The sequence below is a fragment of the Amblyomma mixtum genome, chromosome 4 (assembly GCF_055824585.1).
Source record: "Amblyomma mixtum isolate Tamu chromosome 4, ASM5582458v1, whole genome shotgun sequence".
Taxonomy (NCBI): Eukaryota; Metazoa; Arthropoda; class Arachnida; order Ixodida; family Ixodidae; genus Amblyomma; species Amblyomma mixtum.
The window spans coordinates 77,912,293-77,928,738 of NC_143015.1; positions in this window are offsets into that span (position 1 = coordinate 77,912,293).

A 16,446-nucleotide genomic window follows, 5' to 3' on the forward strand; every position below is an offset into this window, starting at 1 on the left:
TGACTGGGGAATAAAGTTCAGAGAAGATGACCAATCAGGTGGGCAGATGTAGACACTGGTGGTACCACCCACGGCAGCGGGCGGTGCTGGGCTCTCTCGCGGCTAGGTCGAGGGAAGGGGAAGAGGCTGAGTCATCAAACACCGCTGTATTACGTTGATCACTGCGGCATGTCTTCCGTGCGTTGCCTTCGGAGAAGAAGTTTCCAGCAGTCTGCCAGCAGGTGAACGAACGTCCTCGAACTCCCCCACCGGACGTCCGAAACACGAGACCTCGGATACAGCCGTCTTTCAGTTAGCAGCATCAACTCGACCTTGTGTAGCATCACCCCGTCCGCTGACCCGAGGACAGACTCGGCCACACTACCGCTGCCGCCGTCGTCTATGCTTCCGCCGCTGCTTAGCCTTCGCCGTACCTTGCTTCACAAAGAGTCACGTCCGGTACTAATTCTTCCCAGGACCGTGTTCCCCGATCTTAACAACCTGTACTTGGCCACTTCGACGAGGAGGCCGACACGGAACTACACACTGATGCCAGTAACGTTGGTCTCGGTGCGGTCCTTGTTCAGTGGCAGGATGGTATAGAACGCGTGATTGCTTACGCCAGTCGCACTTTGTCCCGTTCCGAAGTCAACTATTCCACCACGGAAAAGGAATGTCTGGCTGTGCTGTGGGCCGTTACCAAATTTCGTCCGTACCTGTATGGCCGCCTATTTCGGGTTGTGAGCGATCATCATTCACTGCGTTGGCTGGCGAATCTGAAAGATCCCTCGGGGCGGCTTGCTCGATGGAGCCTTCGGCAACAAGAATTTGATGTCACCATCGTGCACAAGTCCGGCCAAAAACACAGCGATGCTGACTGTCCATCCCGCGCTCCTATTCCTTGCCCCACGGGCGAGTCCGACGACGATTCCGCTTTCCTCGGTGCTGTCACCACGTCCACCCTTGCCCGCCAACAGAGGGCCGACTCCGAAGAGCTGGGCCGCGCCGTGGACCGTGCCCGCGCGCCGTAGTTCGTCATGAAGGTCACCGTAGAAGGCATCCCAATTTCTCAAGAAGAATTAGCAGCCACTGATTGGTTGACTAAAGTTAACAAGCTCCGGGAAGCGCGAACAACATCAAGGCCATCCGTGCCCGATTTCCCTAGAGACAAAGCGGGACCGAACCAAGCGTCCCAAATCACCAATGGGCTGCGTGTGAAGAAGATGACAGCTGAACTCACGCCTCGGCAGCGAGGACGCCTACCAGCCAAGAAATCTGTAGCTTCGAACCAGCCTCGCTTACCCAGCAACGCTCTCAAGCTGATTGTGCGCCCACGCGGCGGACTGCTACTCTCCAAGATTACAACCTACCAACTACTGGAAGCGATCTGCACAACTGCTCACTTCACCAGGGACGCTGTTCGTCACGAAGACCTAATACAAGCTAACCTGATGCAGAATACTTTCGCGTACTGCACCCTGTCGTCGAAAGAGCTGAACGGGTCATGCAACTCAGAGATCACCGTCGACAACAAGGCGTATGAGATATCCGTCTACTGCGCTTCAGATGATAGTTCGATGCAATGAAGTGAAGTAGCAGTCACTGACTATAGTCGAAAAAAAGAAAGACGTTTCGAAACCCGTACGCGTTTCTTGTTCACAGTGAGCAGGACAAGAGCGGTGGCGAATTTATATCCGGAGAATGTGACGTAAAGATCGGGCGTAGATGCCTGGCATGGGGCCAGCGTTCTTGTTTAATCCTGCTTGTGTTGTTTGGATGAATAGCGATTCCAGCAGAAGGCGCGTCGTCAGGTTTCTTTCCTTAGATAAGATGGAGGCATTGCCCCAGTCAATCTGGTGGCCAGTGTCGTGTGCATGACCCGCCAGCGCATTTGTGACATGCTTTTTGTTTTTCACATCACGTTGGTGGTCCTTTATGCGTCTTCCCTGTCTCCCTGTCTCACCGATGTAGGCATGATTACAGTTCAGGCATGTTATTTTTGTAGACGACTCCTGGAAACTGCTCATTTGGTAGTCGGTCTTTCACATTCATTAGCTGATTCCGGAGCTTGCTGACAGGCATGTGGGCCACGCGCAAGTCGTATTTTGAGAACACACGAGACAGCGCTTCGCTGATACCAGGCATGTATGGAATGCCTGCTCGTGTTCGATACGTCCTACAATCAGTGGTAGCTGGATGTGCAGCTCGTTCTTGTATCTTTGATATGAAGCGGCTCGGATAACCGTTGGCTGACAGTTCTTCGTGCACTCTTTTTAACTCCTTTTCTAGATCTTCTTGGCCTTTGCAGACACGTGTCGCACGTTTGGTCAGTGATGTGACGACGGAGGCTTTGTGCGCAACTGGATGATTTGAATGAAAATTTAAGTACTGGGCTGTGTGCGTAGGTTTTCTGTACACAGAGAACGAAAGGCGATTGTCCCTCCGCTCGACCAGGACATCCAAGAAGGGAAGGCGGTTTTCTTGCTCAAACTCGGCCGTGAACTTCAAGCTTGGTTCGACACTGTTTAGTTCATGTAGAAACCGCGACGCGTCCTCTTTCCTTAATGTGCAAATGATAGTTCGAGGAGCGGTGTGATTCGTGGCGTCGATATCCGACTGGATCGAAATACAATTCAAGCAGAGTTACAAGACAACCGTAACCCACCTATCGTGGACTTTCGGCGGCTCGGGAACAACACCGCTGTACTCATCACGTTCGCTCAGACCCAAGTGCCTACCTGGGTCTACTTCTGCAATAGTCGCCATAGGTGCAACTTATTCAAGAAGAAATACGAGGTGTGCTATCGCTGTGGTGAGCTCGGTCATCGAGCCGACGTTTGCGCAAGCACAACTACTAAATGTAGAGGTTGTGGACTATCAAATCCTACCAAAGACCACACGTGCAAACCAATCTGCCGCTTGTGCGGCAAGGAACATCTCACGGGCGATAGTCGCTGCAGGGAAATCTTCAGGACTCCTTACGAAGTCAAGCTAAGGAAGTGGGAGAAAATCCAATAAGCTGAGGCAGATAAACTCAAGTCCCAAGAGACCGCCAAGCGGGTCACGCTCCAGCACATCAGCCGATGGGACTGGCAACGTTTCGATAGCCAGCAGCGGCAGCCCCGAGACCGCTCCAGTTCTTTTCCGCCGCTCAAGTCTCCCGCTCCACGGATGGGGTCTCAGGATACCTCCCGGACCAGGCCCGGGCCACCTGCAGTCGTCCAGCAGACACGGGCCTCTTCTCAGCCTCTGCAACAGCCACCTGGGCTACCACCATCACTACCCGATCTACGAGAACGTCATGAACCGGTGAGTACGCAGGGAGGGACTCCCACTACTCCACACACACACAAAGCAATTATGGAACTAACCGCAGTCATCCAACAACTGATACTCAAAGTAGAGGCTCTCGAAAAACCAACGGCCACAATCACTCCCCCGCATCCGCAGGGATCACCTGAAACAGTATCTATGGATATCGCTGCCCCCAAGCGATCCGCACGAAAACGCAAAGCAACGCCCGACACTGACTCCCCCGCGGATGGTTGGCAGGCGCGTTTTGTCAAAATCGAGGAAAGTTGCGCCCTCAGTCAAACTCGCATCACGGCTTTAGAAGCACACATCGAACGCTCACTCCACACAGTCGGCTCACAAGTCACCCAACAATTTTAGATTCTGAGCAAAACTATAGAAGCACAGGACAAACTCCTCGCTGCTGTGGTACCCGCGGCCCCTGCGCCGACACCCGCTCCAACCCCACAGCTTTCCCAGCCTAATCATGGCAAGCAGCTCGGGTATCACCACCATCTGGCAGTGGAACTGTCGCGGGTTCGCGCGTAAGCGTCCGGTCCTCGAGCAGTTACTCACCGCGAGTGATCGCCCCGAACTAATAGCCCTCCAAGAATGCGACAAGATCACTCAATTTGCCAGTTACACTAAATACCTATCGGAACGAGTAAAGCCTCGATTAGCCACTCTCGTCAAACGTAATCTCACTGTCCTCCAACACAATTTAAATCCAACTTTCCCCGAACACGTCTTCTTAGAAATATTACCTCGGCCCCCGCGCAAGCGTCGCACCAGTCTGTTTGTAATTAATGTCTATAGTCCTCCCCGAGGCCATAAGGATATTTTCGGTCCTCTTTTCCTCAAAGCCCAGCAGCTAGCGCAGGGACAACCCCTCCTCATCCTCGATAACTTAAGCGCGCATCACAGTGCTTGGGGCTACCACTACGACTAGGCTAAAGGCCGACGCCTTTGGAATGACTGGCATACGCATCAGCTGACCCTCATCACGGACGTCTCCTACCCCACTAGACAACGTACGGGCCTACACCGAGATACAACTCCGGATCTTGCCTTTATGACGTCCGCAGTTAAAGCTACTTGGTGCCACACTCACGAAAATTTCGAGAGTGATCACTTTGTGCTCGAGATTGTCATACATGAGCCCACCAGACAATGTACGCGGAAGGCTCAGGTGATTAACTGGGACTCTTTCCGGATGCACAGGAAACAGCATGAGAAACCTCCCACTATTACTAACATAGAGGCGTGGACAACCGAAATTGTCAAACAAGTGGCCGACGCCACACAAACCGTCGAGTTAGAGGACACAGTTCCCCACTGCGACCGCTACTATGCCCATCTGTGGGAGCGCAAGAAGTCGCTCGAAGCTCTACTTGCCACTCGGAAATGGGACCGCGATATCCGACGTAGAATGGCGCGCGCACACACGAATATCGAGAACTATGCAATCGAACTCACTCGACAGAGCTGGCACAACATTTGTGACCAGGTGAACAAGACTTCAAACGCTCGTAACACGTGGAACCTCCTTCGACATTTACTCGACCCAGCTGGAGGCAAACTCCAAACATGCCAACAGCTCGAGCAAATCTTCCACCAGTATCCTGGCATGCCAGACGAGCTCAAACAAGAGCTTATAAATACTTACATCCGCCTTGAACCAGCAACCAACCTCCCCTTCTATCAGGGCGCTGACAATCCCGGCCTAGACGCTCCAATCACTCTTGCGGAGGTCCGAGCAGAACTCAATCGCCTCAAGACGACTTCGGCGGCCGGTCCCGACCGCATTTCAAATAAAATGCTTAGGAACCTAGACGGCGCATCCATTCATGCTCTTACCGACTATCTTCAAGAATGTTGGGCCAGCGGTACCATCCGTCAGGAGTGGAAATGCGCGAATCTAGTCCTCATCCCCAAGCCGGGCAAACCACCAACCTTGGCCAACCTCCGCCCCATCTCTCTCACGTCCTGCGTTGGGAAGCTGATAGAACACGTTATCCACACCAGACTCTTGAGATACCTCGAGGACAACCATCTACTACCAGACACAATGTTCGGCTTCCGCTCTCACTTAGCGGCCACGGACATTATGCTTCTTCTCCATCATCAGGTGGTCATGAAACGTACACTAGACACGAAAGTCATCGTCGGCCTCGATGTTGCCAAGGCATTCGACAACGTCCTTCATGAAGCGATCCTTCAACAACTTCAGGCTCTCGGTGTCGGACATCGCACGTATGCGTACGTCCGAGATTTCCTCTCCGACCGCACAGTACAACTAAACACCGGCACGGGAGATCCTTCTATCATCTCTCCGTGAAACAGTGGCACGCCCCAGTGCTCTGTGCTTTCGCCGATGCTTTTTGACGTCGCACTAATAAGCCTTCCCAAGCTACTCGCCGACGTCCCTCACCTGCACCACAGCATTTATGCTGACGACCTCACACTTTGGATCACGCACGGCAGTGACGGCCAGATAGAAGAGACTCTCCAGACCGCAATCAAACGGATCGGAGATTACCTCATGAAAATTGGCCTCACCTGCTCGGCGACAAAGTCAGAGTATATAATCATCACGTCCCCGGGACGACGCCCTCCAAAGATACATCCTAAGATCAACCTCCAGGTGCAAGGTAACCTGATCCCTCGTACAGATCACATCAGGATATTGGGCTTACACCTACAGGCCAGCCGTAGCAACAAAACCACGCTCTAACGCATCGACCAGTCGGTGGTACAGATCGGACGCCTCTTCAAGCGAGTTTCCAACAAGCATCATGGTATGCAAGAGTCCAACCTCCTGCGCCTCGTTCAAGCCTTCATCTGCTCCCGCATCACCTCCTCTGCACCTTACCTATGTCTCACTCGTGCCGAAAGCGAACGGCTAGAGCCGTCACTCCGAAAAGCGTACAAGACGGCCTTGGGCCTTCCCATGTCCACAGCTACGCATAAGCTCATGGCTTTCGGAATCTCCAATACCATGAGCGAACTTATTGAAGCAACCCTCACTGCCCAGTACGAGCGGCTCTCGCTCACACACGCTGGCCGAGCGGTACTGCAGCAAGTTGGGATCTCCCCGCCGAGAGCGGCCCCAAGTTATGCTGAACTTACCCCGGAATATCGCCAAAATCTCCGCATCCCTCCCATTCCCAAACGGATGCTCCCGGAACACCATGCCGAGAGACGGGCCGACCGTGCATGTCAATTCGAGAAACGCTTCAGCGGACGTCTGGACGTCACGTATACGGACGCCTCTTACAATCCCTCGAAGCCAGCGACGGTGGCGGTAGCTCTCGCCCCTCACTGCAGCTGGTACACCGCCTGCAGCATTCGCAATGCAGAAACAGTCACCGCAGCAGAGGAGGTTGCCAATGCGCTAGCGCTAGCCGACCCTAATACCAAAATCGTCATCAGTGATTCTCAACAGGCTATCCGCAACTTTGATGCTGGCCGTATCTTTTGCCAGGCGTTACACATTCTACTTTTTATTACTGTACCCTCTTCCACCACTCGCTTAATTATTTGGGGTCCAGCCCACGAGTCGCTCAGCGGAAACGCCCAGGCGCACACTCTCGCCCGAGATCTCAGTTGCTGAGCCGACTGTATGATCAGCCTCCCTGCTTCCTCAGACACTAATATCTTACGCGCTTCTTTACTCACCACTGACACGGACATAATCCAGCACTACCGTCTCGAAAGATGTCTCTATCCTTCAGCCCAACGTGATGTAACAAGACTTGAGGCCTTCCAATGGCGCGAACTACAAACTGGCAGTTTTCCAAACCCCCTCTTATACAGCAGGATCTTTGCGCAACAGATAGACCCCATGTGCAAGCATTGTTCAACTCAGGCCACTCTCATACACATACACACTGGCGTGGATTTGCCCACACTACAAAACAAACAGCTCAAACACCCCAGAGACTTGGAATCTCTCCTGTGTACTTCCGAGCCAGCAGACCAACGCCGGCTTATCCAGCGCACGGCGGAGGACGCGACATCCCAAGGGGTCCTCGCCGACCTCCTCTAAGCGAGCGCAACCGGTCCTTGGACTGGTCGCCCGTTTTTGGGCTTAATAAAAGAGTTCACCACCACCACCACCGCAAGATGGAACTTTAGTTTTTTTAAGCCATTTTAAATGCTAAATTAACATTATAAACGCTCGTTTCTTCGATATCGAAAGTTAAGATATGCGGCCTTATCTTTTCGTTTCCACCATTATCTTATTGCACATTTTAGTAAATGGTCGGTCCCTTTAAGGAAGAACCAGCTCCAGTGGGAGTAGGCGTCATGCACCTCCTTAAAAAAGTGAAGGATTGCACTTAAGCCTGGTTAAGAGCGGGAACGAGGCCTGCCGCGATGGCTCAGTTGTTATGGCGCTCGGCTGCTGACACTATAGACGCGGGTTCGATACCGTCCGCTGCAGTCGAATTTCGATGAAGACGAAATTCTACAGAGCACTGTGCGGTGCGATGTCAGTGCACGTTAAAGAACCGCAGGTGGTCGAAACTTGCGGGGCCCTTCACTACGGTGTCCCTCATAGGCTGAGTGGCTTTGGGACGTTTAGCCCCCTTAGACTTAAAGATAAGAACTGAAATTCGAGTCTTTCCCTGTCTACTCTTTCTCCCTCCATTTTTTCTTTTTTTTGGACGTTATTTTTTTTCAGTATAGGTTGTTTTTATTTTTATTTTCGTTTACTGTTTAAGTCATATTCAAGAAAACTTTGCGCAGATTAACACAAGACGGAGGGAGAGACACGCACACACACACGAGCGCTCGTATGTGTGTGCCTGCCTCTCCGTCCGTCTTGTGTTATTGTGCGCAAAGTTTTCGTGAATATGTCGCTACACCAACTGGCCCAACGTTCCTCTCTACTGTATAAGTTGCGGGCATCTTCTCTTTTTATTTTCTATCTAACTTTTGTTGTTGTTAGTTTTGTTTTATTTGTGTTTTACGTTCCTTTTGCTTTTAATTACTATCGAATTAGTGATGGTTAATGAGTGCCTAATTAGCGATGGTTATTGGCATGGAAACCTCTTCACTCAACCAGCGGACAAATGTTAGGGACGCCACTCATGAGGTAAAAAATGTTTTCGCATTAAAGGTAATACGGAGGCTTACTTAAGCAATGAGCTACGGCTTAGGAATGCCCTCAAGCACACTTAAGATCCGAGGCGGTCTAAGCTTTGAATTTAGTATTAGCTTCCACCCTGACACCTACGCATGCACAATTAGAGATTTTATTTACACTAGTAACCTACACTTTTCCGAAGCCGTGACAAGCCATAGCAGTACTAGCGATTTTTCTGCAGCGCTGTGGTAGGAGTAGTGGGAAACTGTCGATAGGATTGGTTAAGCGGTCATGCAGAGAGCCCTCACCCTCCATTTGAAGTGACTTCCTCTGCCCACCATTCGAGCAGGGCTTGAGAATAGTTGTCAGCGTTGACGATTTAATCGTTCCATGCTTCTCGTGAGGGAGCTCGTAAGTATTCTTTTGCTGGAGGTTTGCCCTTGCACGCCCATATTACACGCGTTTCTGTGTATCAATTTCAGATGTGCTGCAATTTTGGAATTTCCAACTGAATTCTCCTTTGCCAACTCCATGTAATCTCTGAGGACTAAGGACAGACCCTGTCTGGAGTGCTATGGAGCTTAGTCTCCGCGGAGATTCACTCGTGTTGCCGCTCTCGAACAGTGATTTGCTGGCTGGGGCAGACAGCATTTCTTTTCACTTAGCGCTCAGTACGGAACGAATGAGCTTTAGAGAGAAAGAAAGAACTTGTTCCACTCACCCGTCACCAGGAAACAGATGGATGTAGTCCCGCTCGGAAGTGCGTTTCACGAAACGCAGGCAGGAACGCCACTGGATTAGGCCCATGGCTTTCTCCACGGCACCGAATTTCGGATCGCGGGCTGAAAGGAAGGCTTTATCTTTAAATGAGTCTTTGAGACTTCTTCCACTTTTTGACTCTGTCAAGCCTCATTACTTTTAAAGAACTCTAAGCTGTTGATTCACCTTGAAGTGTGAAACGTAATTACTTTTAAAGGCATATGAGCGCTTTGTTCACCATCGCGTGTAATGAGATGTTTATAAAAGGCGGGAAGAAAAGCACATCCACGACTGGCAGTCAAACTCGTGGCTGCGCGAAAGGTCGGCTTCACAGGATGCTGCCCTAGACCACAAGGACATCATCACAGTTTATTTTTTCTTTGTTTCGTGGACGTAAAACTTTCTGAGCCACAGCCGAACACTTCTCGTCTCAAGTTGCACCACGCTCTCTCGGTGTGCATTGCAGAGCGTCGTCTTGATCTACTTCCATCTGCTCCGTCCGACGGCACGTACCGCTCATCGTCGTCTAGCTCGAATGCGTGTTTTCGCACTGATTCGAATGTAGTACACATTCTGTGGTTTCCAAAATTCAAAACAAATTTGCCCGGCCTGCCCCATAAATGTGGCCCTGGCCTCTTTTGACCATAATAGATGGCCAACCATAATTCAGCGCGCTCTACATGATGGCTGGGTGGAAATTTGCTCCTGTCATGGCCGAAATGCTCTTGCTCGATATTTCAGTATAGATGTGGTCAAACACTGCCTAACCTTTTCCCTTCTTCATTCTACACCAGGGTCCATGAGGGAGGTGTACTGAAGCGAAAGTTTCACTACAAGATCCGACAAATGCCAGCGCTATCGCGAGATGGGTATAAGGTCGTCTCCCGATCCCGAGGAGGACTCTTCCTCCCGCAAACGATAACGACGCAGCTCCTCACAGCTATCGTCTAGGCCGCCGGCATCACCGATCCGTCCCAAAATCAGCTGCACCTCAGAACGCACCCTACAAAAAACACGCGCACCGTCTCCACGGAAGACTAAGCACTTGAACTCAAGCTAGTGAAAATCACAAGCATTACGTACGTCGATAAGGAATACTATATGACTGCCTACATCGTTCCCCCGGACGGGCCAGCACGGGGAGTCATCACAAACGCCTCCTGGAAAGAAATGCCACAAGATATAATTTCAGACCTCATCCGCCGAAACCCCCAGCCAAGGTCACAGACGCAAGACGAATGGGCCTCCGCAGGTCTATCCGCATCACCTTTGGCCAACCATACGTTCCACGCCAGATTGTATACGGAGGGGGACTCCACATCTTCACCCCGTATAGATACAAATTGGAGACATGCACCAACTGTAGGAAGGTCGGCCATCGCGCTGACGTCTGCATTGAAGCCAGAACCCACCGGTGCTCGTGGTGCGGCACCCACCACCCCCAGGACGACCTGCAATCTCTCATACCTTCATGCATCATTTGCTATTGTCCTCATCCAACCGGATACCGCGCCTGCAAGTACCGCCACCCTATCCGAGAACTGAGGAAAATAGCACCCTTGAGGACGGTCGAACATCACGAAGCCCTATCAAGGAGACCTCGGACAGCCAACCAGACCGGTCGTCCAGCAGGTCCAGAAAGCGCCACGCTGCGGAACCCAAGCGCCTCACATGGGCTGAACGCGTCAAGGAACCAGACCCCACGGACGCGTAGCTCTGGGCCCTTAGGGAGTAGGTAAGACGACTCACCACTATGCTCATCAACCCCACCACCGCACCGTCTCCCCCACCGACACCTCCTACTGCCATCTCTCACCATCTTTCACGTCCACCCTCACCCTCTGCCCCGGCCGCCTCCACAGAAAACCCTCTGCCCAAAAAGAAGCGCCCCATGCAATCCTCTATTTACTGAGATGACCCCCAGGCGCTGGACGCAAAACGCTACGCTACATTCGAGGCTAAGTTGCAGGCCAAGCTTCTTGACTTTGAGGCGCAGATCGACGCCAAGCTATTCAGTTTTTCAGAAGCAATGATGACACAAATGGAGTCTGTTTTTTTCGAAAATAATGAGCTTCCTCGAAAATACTCACACAACTGGCCCTCCGCCTCCAGCGCACAGAACACAAGAAGGCCTCATCCCTGCCCTGCAACATCATATATCCACCTCCAACTTCGTAATCCCCCCCATGCCCTCCCAAACCACCACACCTTCTGTCCTCACCTCCCACACGCTCCCCCCCCCCCCCCCACGCTCCAATATGTCGGGACGGGACAATAATCATACCAGCCTCAAACTATTACAATGGAATTGCCGCGGCTTCAGGGGAAAGCGGGCGCAGCTAGAGCAGTTCCTACCTACCGTAACTCCACACCGCCCCACACCGCCGTAACCCCACAATGACTTGCATCTCTTACCCAACAGTGAATAAACAGTTTTCTCATCGAGTGCGCTCTCCACATCGTAGGGCATAACTGCATCGGGCCAGGGTGTGGCACTGTCGTCGCAAAAACTCCTCTGCGGATGACATCGAACCCGAGGGTAATTAACACGTGCTGGTGAGCCCTCTTGACAACAGAAATAAACTAAAGATTTGAAGAGCATTCAGTTCAATACTAAGGTGCGCATGTGTTGTAAACAGCATGGCCAAATCCTTCACAAAAGTTAGAAAAATGCAGTCAATATAAATGCTGTCATCAAGACTTCAATACAAGTAACTATTAAGTTCTTTGAATTCAGTTCGTGTCAGGGTAGCAGATAAAAAACGCTCTAGTAACGAAGTATATATGCTTAGATACTACAGTATCAACAGTATGCCAGGAACGTGAAGACAGTTAAGAGTTTGGGATTGCATTTTCTGCTCGAATTCTTCCCCATTCACACTAATTTTTAGTCACCTGTGGCCTCAAAAACAGGCAGAACATTGCCTATGTACCTGACATATAGGACCTAAGGAGTGGATAACGACTGTGATCACTCGGATAATTTATTATCACTTGCTGTTTTGAGGGTTCTGATACACATTCAATATTATGGAAAGGTACATTCAATAATGTGACGGGGCATCTTTAAGAGTTGAACTTCATTTATATCGGAAGATGGCCAACAACGAAAACTTCAAGATCAACCTGATGGCATCGTAAGTTGTGCATCCGTTGCGGCGAAGGCACAGATCTCGTAAAAAAGTTATCGCTGTAAGCGGACTGCCACTGACAGCCGCTCACATAACACGCTAAAACATCGCTGTCATGGAGATATTCTCCAGTAATGCCGCCAGGCTTCATTGCTTGATTTAGCAGATTTTACGCCTAAAATTTCTGTGCTAATCATAAAGCCATAAAGTAGCTCAGGATCTCAACCTATTTTTAAAAGCGCATGCTACAGGCAGACACGACATGCTCATTGGCTTCCTTTGACGCCCTAAGTCGTAAGGACAAACTGATTAAGGACAAGTGATTAGAACAACTCAGCCGATAACTGTCTCATTAAACTATTTGGTAGAGAGAGGGTGTGGTAGATGGTCCTTGGCGATCACAAAATGAACAAGGGAGGTGAAAACCTCAGGTTGCTTGAGCCAACGTTTCGACAAGGGGACTTGTCTTCGTCTGGGCCCAGACGAAGACAAGTCCCCTTGTCGAAACGCTGGCTCAAGCAACCTGAGGTTTTCCCCTCCCTTGTTCATTTTGTGATCATTAAGCTCTTATTAGATATATATTAAACTCCAGAGATTAACGGCGAAAACAAGTTTGCCCTTTATTATTTTTGTACATATATTTCACGCCTGTATGTTATTGTCTGTGCTTAATTCCCGAACTTAATTTTTTTGCTGTTCTGCAGAATTTCACACCTGTAGATCTGCACTTTGCACTTTTTCTTCAATGTTACATACTACCCGAGTATCTTTTCCTCTTTATAAATTCTACTTCTACCATATTCCACTTCGTGTGTAACGATTTTTTTTGCTTTTCTTTTGCATGTGCTTGGTGTAAAACTGTTTCCTTTGTACGTTCTATGTATGCTGCTCCTGCTTGGGCTTCGGCCTGCAGTGTTTGGTAAATAATACATATAAATAGTTATTAATATCAAAGCAATACACGCAGTGGCCACAATGTTGTAATTACAGCTCCTTCGAATTCTGCGCTCTTTTGGAATTTTTGGCGCTAATATACAGCAAAAATACCTAACCCTTCTTTGACACCGCTGGAGAATTTTTACGGTTTTATTTCATTTGATTTTATTCTCTTAAAGACCCAGTGATGGGTGTTACATATGGGGTGGGAACAAACATTGGGATGACCAAGTGTTAATACAACGAAAGGTGATCTGCAACATTTTGGGCGAACGCGGATGAGGACGTGATGCCAGCGATGCCTTTCGACAGGTCATTGGATAGTCTGCAGCAGCAGGGTAAAACCGGAAGCGGCAAACGTGAGAGTGCAGCCACGTGAATGGCAAACGTGAAGTAGATGACGCGTGCGGTGAGATAGATATGAGGGCTAGTGAGACAATCAAGTTAGCACAGCCGAGTGCACTATAGAATAACCTGCGAAATAAGCAAAGGCTGGCAGTACGCCGACTGAGTGAAAGGTGTAATAAACTGGATTCTGCTTTCGCTGATGACACGCTGACGTCATATGAATAATAAGGGTGAGTAAACATTGCTGGTCTGTTTTGAAGTTCTTCAATTGCATTGATCAGGCATGCGTAATGCGGGTTCCAAATGGCTGATGCATATTCTTTTATCCTGCCTGAGATTTAAAACCTAATAAATTTAAAAAGTAATTTTCACTAGAAAAAAAAACAATTTAAGTGCTCATCTATTTAAAGTTTGTGCTGGTATGGGCTATAAGCCTGAAATTGTAGCCGCCAATAAAACACTCTTCACATCTGCTTAGTAAGTTGTTTGAATCACATCCTGCTAAAACAAAGGCATGATTCAAGGCTGCCCTCACAAGGCAGCCTGGAAAACAGGATTCTAGGACTGCCCAGAAACTTTCAACACAGTACATTTATTTTTTTTTTCGCTGCATTTTCACATGCAACATTCAATGCGTCAATTAGTTTGTATAATTTTAGGTAACTACAAGCTTAAAAACTCACCTATGAACCGAGATCCCCTTGCAGCCACCACGGTCGCTGAGTGGTTATGGTGCTCGGCTGCTTACCCCAAGGACGCGGGTTCGATACCGGCCACGGCAGTCCAACTTCGATGGAGGAGAAATGCTAGAGGCCTATGTATTGTGCGATGTCAACGCACGTTAAAGAACCCCAGGTCGTTGAAATTTACAGAGCCCTTCAGTACGGCATTCCTCATAGCTTTAGTTGCTTTGGCACGTTAAACCTCAATTAAGGATAAACAATGACCTTTTGCATGGCGCGCATTTACTGGCGATACTATTGCTTCAAGGCAAGGGGTTTCTTCGAGTGTGGCTTTCTGGTGACTGGCTGCGAAATATACAAGCGAAGCCTATTGCGTACAGTCTGTCTTCACTCTTTTCCGTATTTAATCTCTCTCCAAGCTACCTCTTTAGATTTTAACATTTTTGCTAGCAAATGTAAATTTAATTCTTTTCCTTAATATTTTGCGAACGTGTCTATTTGTCGCCCTCAGTCAGTACTGGTGCTGGAGAGACCACCATTCTTTGACCTTCTATTAAAGTCTTTTTGGACTTCCTATACTGTCAGTGCTGTACTTGCGAGTAGCTGTAGAGCGACGTCGGACTAGGCAGTAAGTTCACCGAAACGCTCATCCACAAATGTATACATGGCGCTTGTTGAAACATAGACTAAGCGAAATCGCTACATCACTCACCCCTTCAGTCGGCGGAATGACGATGTCTCCTTCGAAGTGCCCCACCATCATCGCACGGACGGCTGCGTGTTATGATTGAAGGCTGTAAACGAATGCCTGTACAGCAGACAAACAATTACACATGACCCATGGAGTGCTCAATTATTTCAAAATAAGATTTATTTTCCTTAGCGTTGCCACTTTACGAGGCCAAAAGTGGCGCAGATCTAGTCCAAAATTCAGAGTCCTGCAAAATTGGTTTCTGGGGAACAGACGGCAAAATACATTTTGTGGATTAATACAAGCTTTCTTTTCAGTTCTGTCAGAAAATGAAGCATTTGCGGCTCTGTAGAAGCACGAAACAAACCGGTGATAACGAATGGACGTTTTAACTCTCGGGCAATATCAAAAATAGAGGTGCTAGGATCAAATAAGACAGAAGACAAAATCAGAAGACAGAAGATAAGAAAGAAACAGCTGCCACAAAGAAACAGCATTTTTTCGTGCTCCTTTTCGTTCCACCTTCTCTTTAGACTGCTGTCCATGACAAATGTATAGCTACTAATAAGAAAAGAAGTCTCCACAACACGTTAACCGCAGCCCAAGCGAATAGACTGCTATCCAGCTATCAGAGGCGGTCACGGACGTGGATAACCACCTTCTACACCTCTGGGAAGCCCGTCGCAGCCTGGTCCGCCATTGGCGACGCCAGAAATATAGTAGAAAGCTTAAAGCTAGAATTTCCGAGCTTACCCAGAAAGCGGCAGACTACGCGGCCCAACTCGCCGACTCCAACTGGGTGGATAGATGTAAAACGGCCGCGCGACAAATGTCCAGCCGCAACACGTGGCGTCTCTTTCGAGCCCTACTCGACCTAACCCAAACAAGAACCGAAACACAAAAACGTTTGCAGTGAGCCATGTGCGGTTTCCCTGGCAGCACAACTCAATTGGCACAGAAACTTCGGAACCTGTATCTGTGTACAGTCCAAGACCCCCGTGGATCTGCGTACTCTTATGCAGGCAAGGACAACACGGAGCTGGATCAACTTTTCCAGCTCCATGATCTGCGGGCGGCTCTTGCCAAAATGAAACGGGGCACTGCGCCAGGAATGGATAAGGAGACCGTCAAGCTTTTGATGAACCTGCCCGACTTGGCATACCAGTCCCTCCTGGAATACGTCAATGCGATTTGGTGCGGGGACACCCCGCTGCCAATTGACTGGAAAACGGCTCTGGTCACATTTATTCCTAAAGTGGGGAAACCAATTGACACAGATGACCTTCGCCTCTTGTGTGGGCGAACTAATGGAGATGATGGTGCGGGATCGGTTATCTGCATATCTTGAACACAAACATGTCTTTGGTAGCACCATGTTCGGATTCCGACCACAATCCGCACAGGATGTCCTCCTGCAACTTAATCGGGAAATCCTTGACCCCCTCGAATGCCCCCATAATGACCGAGTAGTACTCGCCTTGGATCTTAAAGGGGCATTTGACAATGTTACACACGAGATCGTACTCACTAACCTAAGCC